A 12,600-nucleotide genomic window follows, 5' to 3' on the forward strand; every position below is an offset into this window, starting at 1 on the left:
GTGAATAGGTCACACATTAAGGAGGGAATATGCCATGCAGTGAAATCCACTTCCCCAAGATCGCCAACAGGTGATTCGCCCCCAGAGCACTTGGTGCAGAACAGTAGAAGAGTCGCGCTGAAGGGCATTTCAGCTTACTGCGAACGATGGCGCGTGTGGTTGGCCGCTATACCTCACTACCCTCTTCTAAGTATAAATAACCTGCTCATGAAATCGATGATGTTTGTTGGTGTAGTCTATTTTTGTATTCTCTGCCCCTTCCCTTTTGTCCTATTTGTTGACCAGATTGATATCTCTTTTTCATGCATTTTTAGCAATCTTGTTTATGAACAAGGCGCGACAGGCCTGTAATACTAGGTCTTCAAAAGAACTTCAAAGAACTTTCGTTTTCTTTTGTGTTTTCCAGTGATAATGTCGGCTTATTCCTGGTGGAACTCCAGGCATAGTATTGTGTATTGGAACTAGTATTCGCTACGCCTACTTTGACGACAGTGGGTTTCAAGCTGGAAACTGACAGGAGGATACTATCCGAGGTCCCCACTGCCATTGATTTACCACAAGGATACTGCGGTAAATACCAGTCAGTCAGAAGTCAAACAACTCATCCTCCAATAATACGCCTGACACTAATTCCTCTCAGTCATTTTTGCTCCTTTCTAAGATAGAATCACTAATTGGTCTCACGGGTATTCCGGAGAAAAATTTCGCCTTGATTAGCTCGGCATCCATAGCAAATGCGTTAAATAGAACGGGAGGGGCATAAGATGTTCAGAGTCTACATACTGAAGGACAAGCTCCCTCAGGGTATACAATCCTTGGCGTATGTTGTGCGACATTGGTTAGGAGTGTGTTGGCCAGCATTTATGCTGTGCGAAAGGCAGTACTGGGGCCATTGTTTGAGATCATTCATCCACTAGGCGAATCTTCCACGATCAAGCTGACGGGGCTGTCCAGAAATGATGCCAATTGTGAAGCCACGTATCTACTCAATAAGGCCTCACAAGGCTGTGTATTAGGGGATCCGTTCTCTAAATGATAGATTTAGCTGTTGGTTTTAAAGATTCCAGTGTAACCTATGAGCTGTCCATCAGGATTTCTTAACTGTTATTTACGTAGGAAGACTGCTTCACATCTTCTACCCGGCTCATAGGTGACGACTGAAGTGGAACACGCTTAAATTGCATCTTGTTAAACACAGTCACTTTGAATTCAGTAGTGCCGACTAGACGGTACTAGAAGGTCCTACAGAATAAATAGATTCCAAAGAACATGTCCATTAAACCATTCAAGTCACATCAAAGAGTTCCACGCAGCATGATTACGCTGAAAGATAATGAAATTCAGCTCTGACAATCTTTCAAAGAAGGTCACGAAGTACCTCTCAAGCTAGAGAAAACTATCAACCAGCAAAGGACTGAATCAACGACCGATAACTACTCCTTTCATAATTCTATTTCTATCTTCGCCATCTCGTCATCATCTCCACAATTTTAGTATTCAACACAGCAAATTTGCCTCTGAATTTTCTTGATTTATCTGAAATATCCTGCCATCACTCATCTGCTAGTTCCGAGGCGTTTTTATTATCGACAAGCGATTTGAATTTTCATTTTCTTCACATTCCACCCTTAGTACCATCACCACTCCCACGACTTTTCCGTTGGAATGCCGACCGTGGGGCATTAGGAGAAAATCTCCGCGATTCAATGAGTGAAATTGCTTTCAACGTTTTTGTCTCCTTACTCTCTCCGTGATAATCGCATGCTATGAATTTTACTAGTCCTCTCGCCATGCCATAAATCTAAGATGGTCGCGCCATACTTGCTATTTTTTCGCTCTCCTGGACGGTTGTATCCTGACTCATGATGATGACGGCCAGGACAACAAAAACGTTTATATTTTGATTAAAATCTTTTATAGTCGAAAATCGACAATGAAAAGTGGAATAGAATAATAAATGCTCCTATTATTGTTGTTTATGAATTTGATTTATGGAAGTTATGGATTTGATAACGAGTCGAATTTATCGCGGCGATTAAAAGTAATTGATGGATAATTGTTTGGAAAGTCGCCAAGGTAATATAAAAAGAGTGACGCCATTGGGAGTGGGGCTGGCGGAATGGAGCCAGTCAGTAAGATGGGTCGTTTCCAAATATATCCTTTAGGTCGAAAAGGTCCTTCACCTACAATAGGAGATACAATGCATTTAAAATTTACACACGATTTTTTCATACTTCGATCTTTTTAAGGTTTTGTGTAAAACAAAACTTTATTAAAATCGTTTTATTGTCTTTCTTTTTTCAAGGAGGGTGGAATTGTTACCCACTAAAACCACCCCCGACCCCCTACCCAGTGGAACCACTCTTAAGTATTACATAACGGGGCGGAGCTAACTTACTTTAGCTTTGTCTCCGTCCACCTAGCCGCGGGGTTCGTAACCGCGTCTGTCACATTTCTTCTCCTTTTCGCAATTTATCGTGGATTACGGCTATCATAGAATGGATCGTATCCCAATCTTCCAGGCAAGCTATCATTCTCCGAACAAAATTTTCCGGTGACAGCGCTTCACCTAGAGTTTCCTCTAGGTTCCTCCTTTCCTCCACGAACCTAGGACATTGGAAGAATACATGCGTTAGGTCCTCTGGGACAATTAGGTGAGGTGTCCAATTTAAACCTGTACAGGTATTGACGGTATCTACCATGGCTGGTGAGAAAGTAGGTGAGATTATACTGGATCTCCCCATGCTTTCTCTCCAGCCACTCCCCGATGGAAAGGATCAACCTCCAACGACCCTTTTCTGACTGGTCCCATCGCTGTTGCTATCTACTTTCAGTTTTTTTCACCCGCGATAAAGAAGAGATGGACCTGGTGTTATAAATGTTCATCATCTGAATTGTCGGAATGTCAATCGGCATCATTCCCAAGATGACGAACGCTGCATCATCTTAGACGGTACTGAAGGCAGAATACACCCTTACATTCCCTAAAACATGCAGCGCTTTTCGCAAACAGGGACTGCATACTACAAGATAGCACTCAGCACCCTGGCTAGGAGCAGCATGCAAGTATGCCGCGGTCCTCCTACGTTTGGCATCATTCTTACCAGAGCTGTTTAAAATTGAGTTTTCCATCTATCATCATCCCCAAGTATTTGATGGTCAGCTTGAAAGTGATGATACGATTCCGGATTCTAATGAAGGCGTAATTTCTCTTGCGGCACTTAGTGATGAGAACCGCTTCCGTCTTTTCCTCCACGAGTTACAGTCCAGCACTCTCTAACCAAGCCTTATCAACACTGATTGTTTCGCTTGAGTGCAACTCAGCATCCTCGAGATGATTTGCGAGCACATCCAGGGCCACCACCACACAATATTTGCTGGTACAACCCCTTCCGTGGATTGCATTTTCGGCCAAGCCATGGTTACTGGCAATGGTTAATATGCCTTTACCGAACCCATACTACCTATCTGAAAGGCTCCCTTAGCTCTCGACGACTGGTAGTAATCTATTATAATATTATAATACTATAAATTACCCGCTCCAACATTTTCCCCATAGTGGGACATATGGGTCGATAGGAGGACGGTTCCCCTGGTGGTTTGCCAGCCTTAAGCAGGAGCACCAGGTTCTCCCGCATCCATGATGCAGCAAACATACCCTTGGACATGCACGTTTCGAACAGCTCCGTGAATATATTCGGTCAACATTTGACCGAAAATTTGAGGGTCTTATTCGGAATGCCGTCCAGATCCGGGGATTTGCTACCGCCTATTCGACTGGAGATCTCCAGCAGCTCGTCCCTGGTGACTGGTAGAAGAGTCTTCTAGTGGGCAATGAGCATCTCCTAGACATCGACGCATCACATACTTTAGAAATGCTTTGTGTGACATGGACATCTGTATCCGTGCCTGCTTTGCTACGCATTTCTAACCACACCTCCATGAATGGTTGCTCATCCATCGCTTTTACAGACCATCCTGGTGTTCTTTTGGATTTCGGCTTCCCGGGTGCGGATCTTCTGCCTTGTGACTCTGGCCTTAGTTCAAAGGTGGTTGCCTGGTGGTCGCTTTACATGAAGTCCTTGCTAACTTGCCAGGACAGGGCCGACAAAAGTCAGATCTACAATTGAACCAGATCCCCCTTTCCAATAAGCGTTTACATCACCTTCGTTGGCTAGAACTACATCCAACTGGGCGAATGCTTGTAATAAGCACTACCCTCTTGCGTTAGTCTCTTTGCTGCCCCACTCGATGGCCCAAGCATTAAAGTCACCGGCTATTACCTTGAATCCCAACAGGGCCACAGGCGACCCAAAGCACAAGATCATCGACCTTCGATCAAGTAAGAGAGTGCGAGAAAATACGAGGAAGCTTTGGGGAATCAGCAGGCATCAAAAAGGAAAAAAAGGGGTCTTGACCAGTCCAACAAACGGTACTAAAAGTTCAGAAGGGGCCAAAGTGCCCAAAGTAGGAATGTCGGCTAAAAAAGCGAAACCGAAGAAAAATAAGAACGGTGGTTGGACTAAGGCCGTGAACAAAAAAAGGAACAGGAAACCAAAGGTGCGCATTCACCCGGAGGCAATTGTAATATCCAGCAAAGGAAATCTAACGTATGCGGAGGTACAGAAAAAGGTGAAATCTAACCCCGACCTAAAAGACCTAGTCGGAAATGTCAGCAAAATCCGGAGGACCCAGAAAGAAGATCTCATATTTGAGCTGAAAAAATCAACGTGGAAAAAACTGGCGGCTTTCGTAACCAAGGTTTAAACTCACTTGGGGAGAATGTCGCGGTTCATTCCCAAAAACATGATATCTATATACATGATGAGGTAACATCCAGAGGAGAGGTATGCACTGCCTTGAAGCAAGAATCGATCGGTTCGATCGACGTCGAAGGTGTGGGGAAAAAGGACATATTGCCAAGGAATGCAGTAGAGACCCCAAATGCATTTCGTGCGACGGAAAGGAGGCAAAAATAAGCGGTATATTCGTATACAGCTGTTATGTCCCACCGAACCTCACATTGCCTGAGTTTGAAAACCTGTTAGACGATCTTGTTCATGACGCAAGGGGTCAAGGTCCAGATTAGTCCTTTTACAGACCTTCACTCTTTTCAATTGCTAGGCTCTCATGAGCCTTCACTTTTGCCAGCTTTGGTATTGGAGGATATCGTAAAATTGCTGAGCTTCTCCTGAATGGATCTATTTGCTGCTGCTGAAGTACCTCTTAATCAAATCCGATGGGTGTCGAAATCGCCTTTTTTGGCCAGCTCATTCCATGCCTTTGCAGTGGGTGTTATTGTTAGAGATGTGCTTCCTTTGAACACCTCCTTCTCCAAATCTATCTCGCAGACGGGCCTAGTGATTGATACCATTTGGTGCAAAGGTGGAAACGCTCACGCATACAGCGAGTTACATCTTATTAGGTCAAATTTAAGGGAAGGTCCCTATACAGGCAAAAGGGAGGTGTACAATTTTTTTTTCACCAAATGTGGGCCATGTGGGGTATCATATGAAAGGTTTCGATTAGTACTTTCCGAAGCCGGTCTTAGTTTTGACATTTCTTGGAAACCTTTCATACCTGAAGTGCCCAGTATCCCGACTTGTTTCAATCCTAATTTCGGAGTCTAAGGTATTCTCAAAGATTTTTCATTTTTTCGGCAATTTTTCCAAGATTCCGACCCCCTAATTTAGATAGAGTTTTATTCGCAGATGATGTAGTAATTGAATTGTAACACGAATCGAGTTACCTCCCATCCACAATCACCCCCACTCCTGGTATCTGATTATAGCTACATTTTCAACTGCTTCTGTGCTTTCTCTTTACTATGAAAAAGATTGACTGAATCTCTGCCTCCTTTTGACTCAAAATATTACTCATATCAGAATCCTGATTGTCTGTAAATCCCTCAGCATTATTACCACCGTAAAAATGAATTGAAATTCTCATCACCCCCTCCAAAAAGTTGTAAAATCATTCAAATCATATGTTATGCTAACGGCGACCATTAACTTGAGAATGCTTACGCTATATAAACGTAACGCTCAAGCTGGCATGCTTTCACGTAGGGGCGTGGTGATAAAAAGAGTAGATTTATAATCATAACAGCAATTCCCTGAATAGAGTCTGTAACACCCATAGTGTCATAATATGAAATAAATAACATCTCAATCCGATTAAGTCGAACCACCCTCGAGTCGTTGATGTAAATTCCACACGTACGCGCTACGTACTCGTTCGATTGAACAGAGAATTTTCACGAGAATTTATCTGAATTGCTATGGGAAATTTTAGGAGAAATAGATAAGAAAACCGATAGAGAGATTTGTGGAACTTAATAGAAAATATAAATCTTGCAGGAGGAACTGCATGTGAAGGTTGATGTTTATGGGGTTTTTAACATACTTGTAACGAGTGAGTTGACTTTATAAAGTTCATTCATCAGGGAATGTCAAATTGACAATCACACCCACAATGGAATAATGTTACACACGTTTACAACTGTTGTAAAAGACCTAATTAACTGATCTTGAAAAGTACTTCATTAAAAACTAGTTATGTCCGATCATCTCGGTTAAGCCTTGTTTGGAGTGGTTTGTATTTAGGTGGGGGACCAAATGGCCGCTAGCATCCATATAAAGAAAAGTTTATTTTATTAGCAATCAGTTGATAATACCCAAATGAAACAAGTAAGTAGCCCGCGAAACACTGCGTATCTGTGAATGAAACACTTCAAATTACATTTTTTTTATTTTGAAAATCATTCACACGGCTGAGTTTGCAAAAATCGGACGAAAGTGCACCCAAACAATCTCCTACAAGAATACCAATAAGCCTTTCATAGAAGAAACTTGGCTACTTTGGCTATTTTTAATAGAACAGTAATAGTGGAGAGGAAATGAGGTTCGCAGGAGGTCGCGGCGTAGAAGATTACCACTGAGGGAAACTTTAACCCTTGCGAGTTGAGATTCGTTACGGGACTCAGAAAAGAATGCGGATAATCCCCGAATCGACATAAATGCTGGTGTTGTAAAAGCTGAGCATAAAGGGCAGCAAACTAGAAGAGTGCTCTTGTTTACTGGGAACATGTGTAAATTAAGTCTGTCAGTTCATCTTCTAGAGGCAGAAAATGTATAAACGTTATGTGGCAAAGTCATACGAGAAACGCAAGTGACAACTCCTCAACATAAGGCAGAAGAGAACGTGAGAAAACAGAACAAAAAGCCTACTTGCCGAACAAAACTGAGCCGGGGAAAGTTGGTAGTTCTTATACTACGGCTTTAACTTTGACAAAAGGGGAATAATTTGTAGTTCGTAAGCCCGAACAATGGACAAAGGTGGGCAGCAAAAACTGCCAAAAAGGAGATGATTCGTCCGGAAGTAATGATCATTTCGGAGAAAGGAGATATGTCTTTCGCTGATATTTTTCACAGAATCAAAGCGGATCCGAAATTGACAGCCATGGGCGGTAGTGTAAGTCGCATCAGCCGTATGCTGAAAGGACATTTGAGCTAAAAGAATTCAGATTGGAGCTAAAAAAATCCAACGAAAAGACAGCGGCCAAGTGGAAAAGATGCTAGGTGAATAAACGGAAGTGAAAGCTCGAAAGCAAGAGATAGTAATGAGTGCAAGGACCTAGACGAGGTCACACCATGGGAGGATACCTGCGTTCCGCTAAAGGGACAATTGAATCTTACTGGAATAGAATAGGTTGCGATAACGAGGATGAAGAAGGCGTATGGGGGTACACAGACTACAATTTGCAGCTTGCCGGTGGAAGAAGGGGTTAAACTGACTACCGCGGGTAAGCTTAGAACAGGTTGGGTCGTGTGCTGACTTAGGAAGCAAGTATCTCTCAACAAAATGCTTCAGATGCCTTGATTTCGGTCACTATGCAGCAGCATGTGCTAGTGAGCATTGGGGAAAGGGAAAATGGACAAACGGCACGTCGAAAGTAGCGGGAGTCAGCTTTGTAATGGCAGAAGTCAACAGCGTCCATATCTACAGTTGTTACGGTCCCTCTATTGCAATTTTGGCGTGATTTAAGGAGATATTAGACAGCTCGGTCTTGTATACATGAAGGGGCAAAATCTTGCTTGAAACCTTCGTGGAGCTGGACATCATACTAGCCAACGTTTGATGAGTTCCCACCTTCCGAGGCAGAAGGCTAGGCTCGATCGTCGATTTGACTTACCTCAGTGCAACATTAATGAGAGGGATTGTCTAACAGATAAGTGAGCACCACACCACCAGTGGCATTAGACACGGAGATGGCGTTAGTCAAATGTCCAAAATGACCCGAAGGAAATGCGGCTGGAAAAGGTCAGTCAGCTATGTCAACGGGTAACTGAGACTTCTACAATACCTCGACCTCATCTCCACCGCAGTAGGAAATCAAACTACTGGGAGAACCAAGGAATCTCGATGTTGAGGTCATGCTGTCTGCGAGCGAGGAGGCTTTTGCCAAAAAATAAAAGGGAATCTAGAACATCGGCAGATGGAGAACGAATACCGCGATCTTCGAAGAAGTTTTAAGAAGGTCAAACGGGAAAGTAGGCAGAATTGCTGCAGGCAACTGGCAATCGGGAATAATAAGGCTTCAGAAGTGAACGCGATTCCAAACAAAGCCCTGAAGTTGGGTGTAAAAATCAAGCCTGCATGGTTCATAACCACATTTGAATCGTGCTTGGTGAAGAACGTTTCCCGCCAAGTTGAAGAGACACAAGTTGGTTCTGCTACCGAAGCCTCATAAACCATCCAGTAAATCGGGGAAAATTTAAGAGAGCGTTATATATAACAGACTGCTTTCGTTCATCGAACTATCGGGTGATCTATCGGAGCGGCAGTAAGGGTTTTGCAGGACACAATCCACTGTCAATACAATAGCAACGGTCGTGGACCTGTTTCGGGAGGCATTGACCGCTGGTAAGTACCGCGCTCCAGTAAAGTTGGATGTTAGGAATGCCTTTAACTTGTGCTCGTAAAGTACTCTGGTTAAACTGAGTGTCCTTGGTTGCTTAGCACGGATAATCGAGAGTTACCTCTTGGAGTGATTTCTTCGGAACGTATCGAATAATGGGCCGAAAGAATATGTTCTAATTGGGGCCTTCTTGGAAGTGAAACCATTCATGCCATCAAAGCATGGTTACAAAAGATTAAAGTGGACCTGGGGGACGAAAAGACGAAAGTGGTCCTCATTAGCAATTGCAGACGGAACAACATTGTCAAAATTCGGGTTGGTAATCACGAGATGGTTTCAAAATCAATCGTCGAATACCTGAGGGCAATGATCGATGAAAAGTTGAACTTCGAGGGGCATCTGGACTATAGGCGAAAAAAGTTTACTGCCTCTCATCTCTAGCATGGATGATGCCTAATATTGGAGGGCCAAAATATAATCGATGGCTGCTTATCGTAGGGTTGGTGAAACCCATTCTGTTATTCGCGGTTACTGTCTTGACAACACGATGAACCAGAGAATGCGGCACATTGTCTCTACAAGAAACGGAGGTAGAATCCAGTCGATCTGACTGCGGACTTCCGCAAAGTTATTAAGAAAGAGCTGAACGGAAGATGGCAGCAACTGCCTAAGGCCGCTAGCCTCATACACTGATCCCGTGTATTGAGAGATAGGTCAGGCAAAAGCACGGTGAATTGAATTATCAAATAACACAGTTGCTCACGGGACACCATGGATACAAGAAGTAAATGCATCGTCTCGGATTGGACGGGTGTCCCAACTGTCCCGAATACAGCGCTACAGCCGAGGATCCGAAGCATGTTATATTCCATGGCACGAGATCCGCGGCTGAAAGAAGGAGGTTAAAAGACGCCCTCTACGTATCGGACCCCATAATCTTGTGGAGGAGGTACTCAGGTCGGAAACAAATTGAAGCGCAGTAATCCCAACAATAAGTGCAAGAAGTAGATCGAGCCTGACGCAACTGACATGTGACCTAATTGGAATGGTGAAAATCATAGCCCTCCCTGCGAACTAAGACTTCAGGGTGGTCTCGCGCGAAAATGGGCGGAGAAGTTAGGGTGGTATAAGCGAGCGAGAACCACACACACAGCTGCAGAAGCAGTATCTTTGTAAGGTTTTTACCTCCCTCAATTTCATAAGTTTTTTTTGCAACAACTGCGATGGAAATGTGATTTGTTCTCTATGCATTTGTGCTAGGCTACATAAAGACATTCCGATAAAGTCAAATTTCGCCATTAATCACTCATGACACCTGAATATCGATCATCATGCACAAAATACCGCATAAAACCATGATATGATTATAAAACCCGCAATAGGAGTGAATAAAACGCTATTTTCTCCTTTCATAATCAATCTAGACCTTCCATACAATTTTAAACGATACGTCTGACACCGTCCCGTCTGGGGCTTTATCCTACCTCTGTGCCTCGCACAAAAAAAAACGACAAAACACCAGCATATTCTAACCTATTGATGAAATCCTTGCACCGTATCAAATATATTTTAATACTTTTCCAAATAAAAGTTTTTAATATCATACGGACCTGGATAAAATGAAACGGGCCGAAAGCGCTGTAACAGCAAATGTACGGTTCAATCTAGGACTCAATGCAGCAACGATACGTATATGTACATCCTGATGCACATATGCCTTCACTTACATATCATTGTATAAAACACTAAAAATCCTTTTCTGCATTTCACTCAATTTTTGCCCGTTCGACTGCATCCATATACGCATCAGCCGTTGAAATAGATATAATTCAATTTGCTGGCTTTCAAACAGATACGAAAAATATCTTTTTGTGTGAATGTATGTAAATTGGCTATCTAAAATACATATATATATCTGCATGGGCCTCGGTATATATGTATGGCAAAATCATTGACTATTCGACTGCGATATTACGTTCAGTCACTGAATTTCGATTAAAAAGTCTTCTGTGCACTTTCAATTTGAGGCAGGAAATTAATTCAGCTAAAAGGATGATATATTGGGTAAATAGAAAAGTTGGAATCATCTTTTTTCAACAGAATAGAATGTTCATTTGAATCTGAACCGTATGAGGGTTCATTGCTATGCAACATGTATGCATGCAGACGATTTTGTGCCAAGTAATTTGGGGTTATTAAGGATGGAAAGAAACATCTGGAATTCTCGGAGTTCAATTTTGGGGCATTATTGAATAATTTCCTGGAAAATTCTCATAAGGGATTGATTTCCTTTGAGAACACATACCACACATGGAATATTTGAAAGTTTAATTGAGTAAAACTAATAATTGGGGATGTTGGATTAGGCTTAGAAATACTAGTTTGGTAATGACTTATTCGGTACTTGCTTGGCTTGGTAAGAGACCTATCATGAGATCAGATCAAGCTATGAAATCTGCAAGAAAATTTTGCAAATTTCTAACGCCCAATGTCGGTTACATTCGATACAATACAGTTACAGTCAAGATCCTGCAATTTCTTTGCTTGACGGTTTTCTATAAATTTGCTCGGCATTCAAAAACACAGTCACACGTTCATCCTCAATTAAGAACACTAAAGAAATCGAACCTCGGAAGGCACTTAACGAAGCGTGTAGTACTCCCAAATGCCTAACTGACCGTCGAAATCCTTGTTGGCGGTGTTCGCTGCTGAAGGTACCAGTCAACTTATAGGACGCACTGCTGCCACTTTCCTCCGCAGAACTGCTGCTTTTTCTGCGAGATTTCCAAACTATAGGAGTGCGCTCCTTACTAGGTGCATCAAAATCGATCACTGGGAATGGTTAGACCCACGGCTATGGATATTGGCTAAGATATGGTGGCTGGCTTACACAGTGCATCCTTTTAAAGGAAATCCCTCAAGAGCCGCACCCTGCCCGATCCAGTAGTAGACCCCAGCTTAGTAACCATCAACCGTAGAGTAGCTCCTCTAGCTTTTTTGTGCCGAGTACACCTCTAGTATGGTAAGAACAATTGGCTTCCTACTCGATAGACGGCTACTCTCTAGTGGTTTTAGTGACAGAACGGGCCAAATCTCTTGGCAGCTCTGCTGGGCAATATTAGCCTTAACTCTTTTACAGCCCAACAGCAAGGCTCGACAAATTTCAGTAACCTCACCTAACATAACACTGAATTCCCTGAATCATCTAGTTTCCCTCTCTTCTCTCCTTTTCTTGTCACTTATTGCAAAATTTGACAACGAGGAGTTGCGTTTGGACAATTTCTTTCAACAGTTCTGATGACTAAAGGAAAGTTTCGATACACAATGTCAAGAGAAAGAGCATCATCTGAAGGACTTCCGACCTCTTGCGTAAATACATTGCCTTTATGCAAGAATGCAAGATGCTGGGGCACAAGCAGTATGTCAATGTTCTTTTGGAACAGACTGTTTACTGCTACATTATATATCACGGTATTCTCAATAAATTTTGGTTTTTTAAACGTCTTGGAGGCCGGAAGACTACACAGAGAAGATTAATCTCCCGGCTCTTTGCTTGAATTTGTACGGTGGAAGAAAAGAACTGCATATTTTCGACGTTCTTCCATCACTTGTGCGTGAAAAATTTCGCATTATTACTCTAGTGTTAATTCAGTGTGTGCGATGAAATGTATTTTTGTGTG

Source organism: Hermetia illucens, chromosome 6 (assembly GCF_905115235.1).
Source record: "Hermetia illucens chromosome 6, iHerIll2.2.curated.20191125, whole genome shotgun sequence".
NCBI lineage: Eukaryota > Metazoa > Arthropoda > Insecta > Diptera > Stratiomyidae > Hermetia > Hermetia illucens.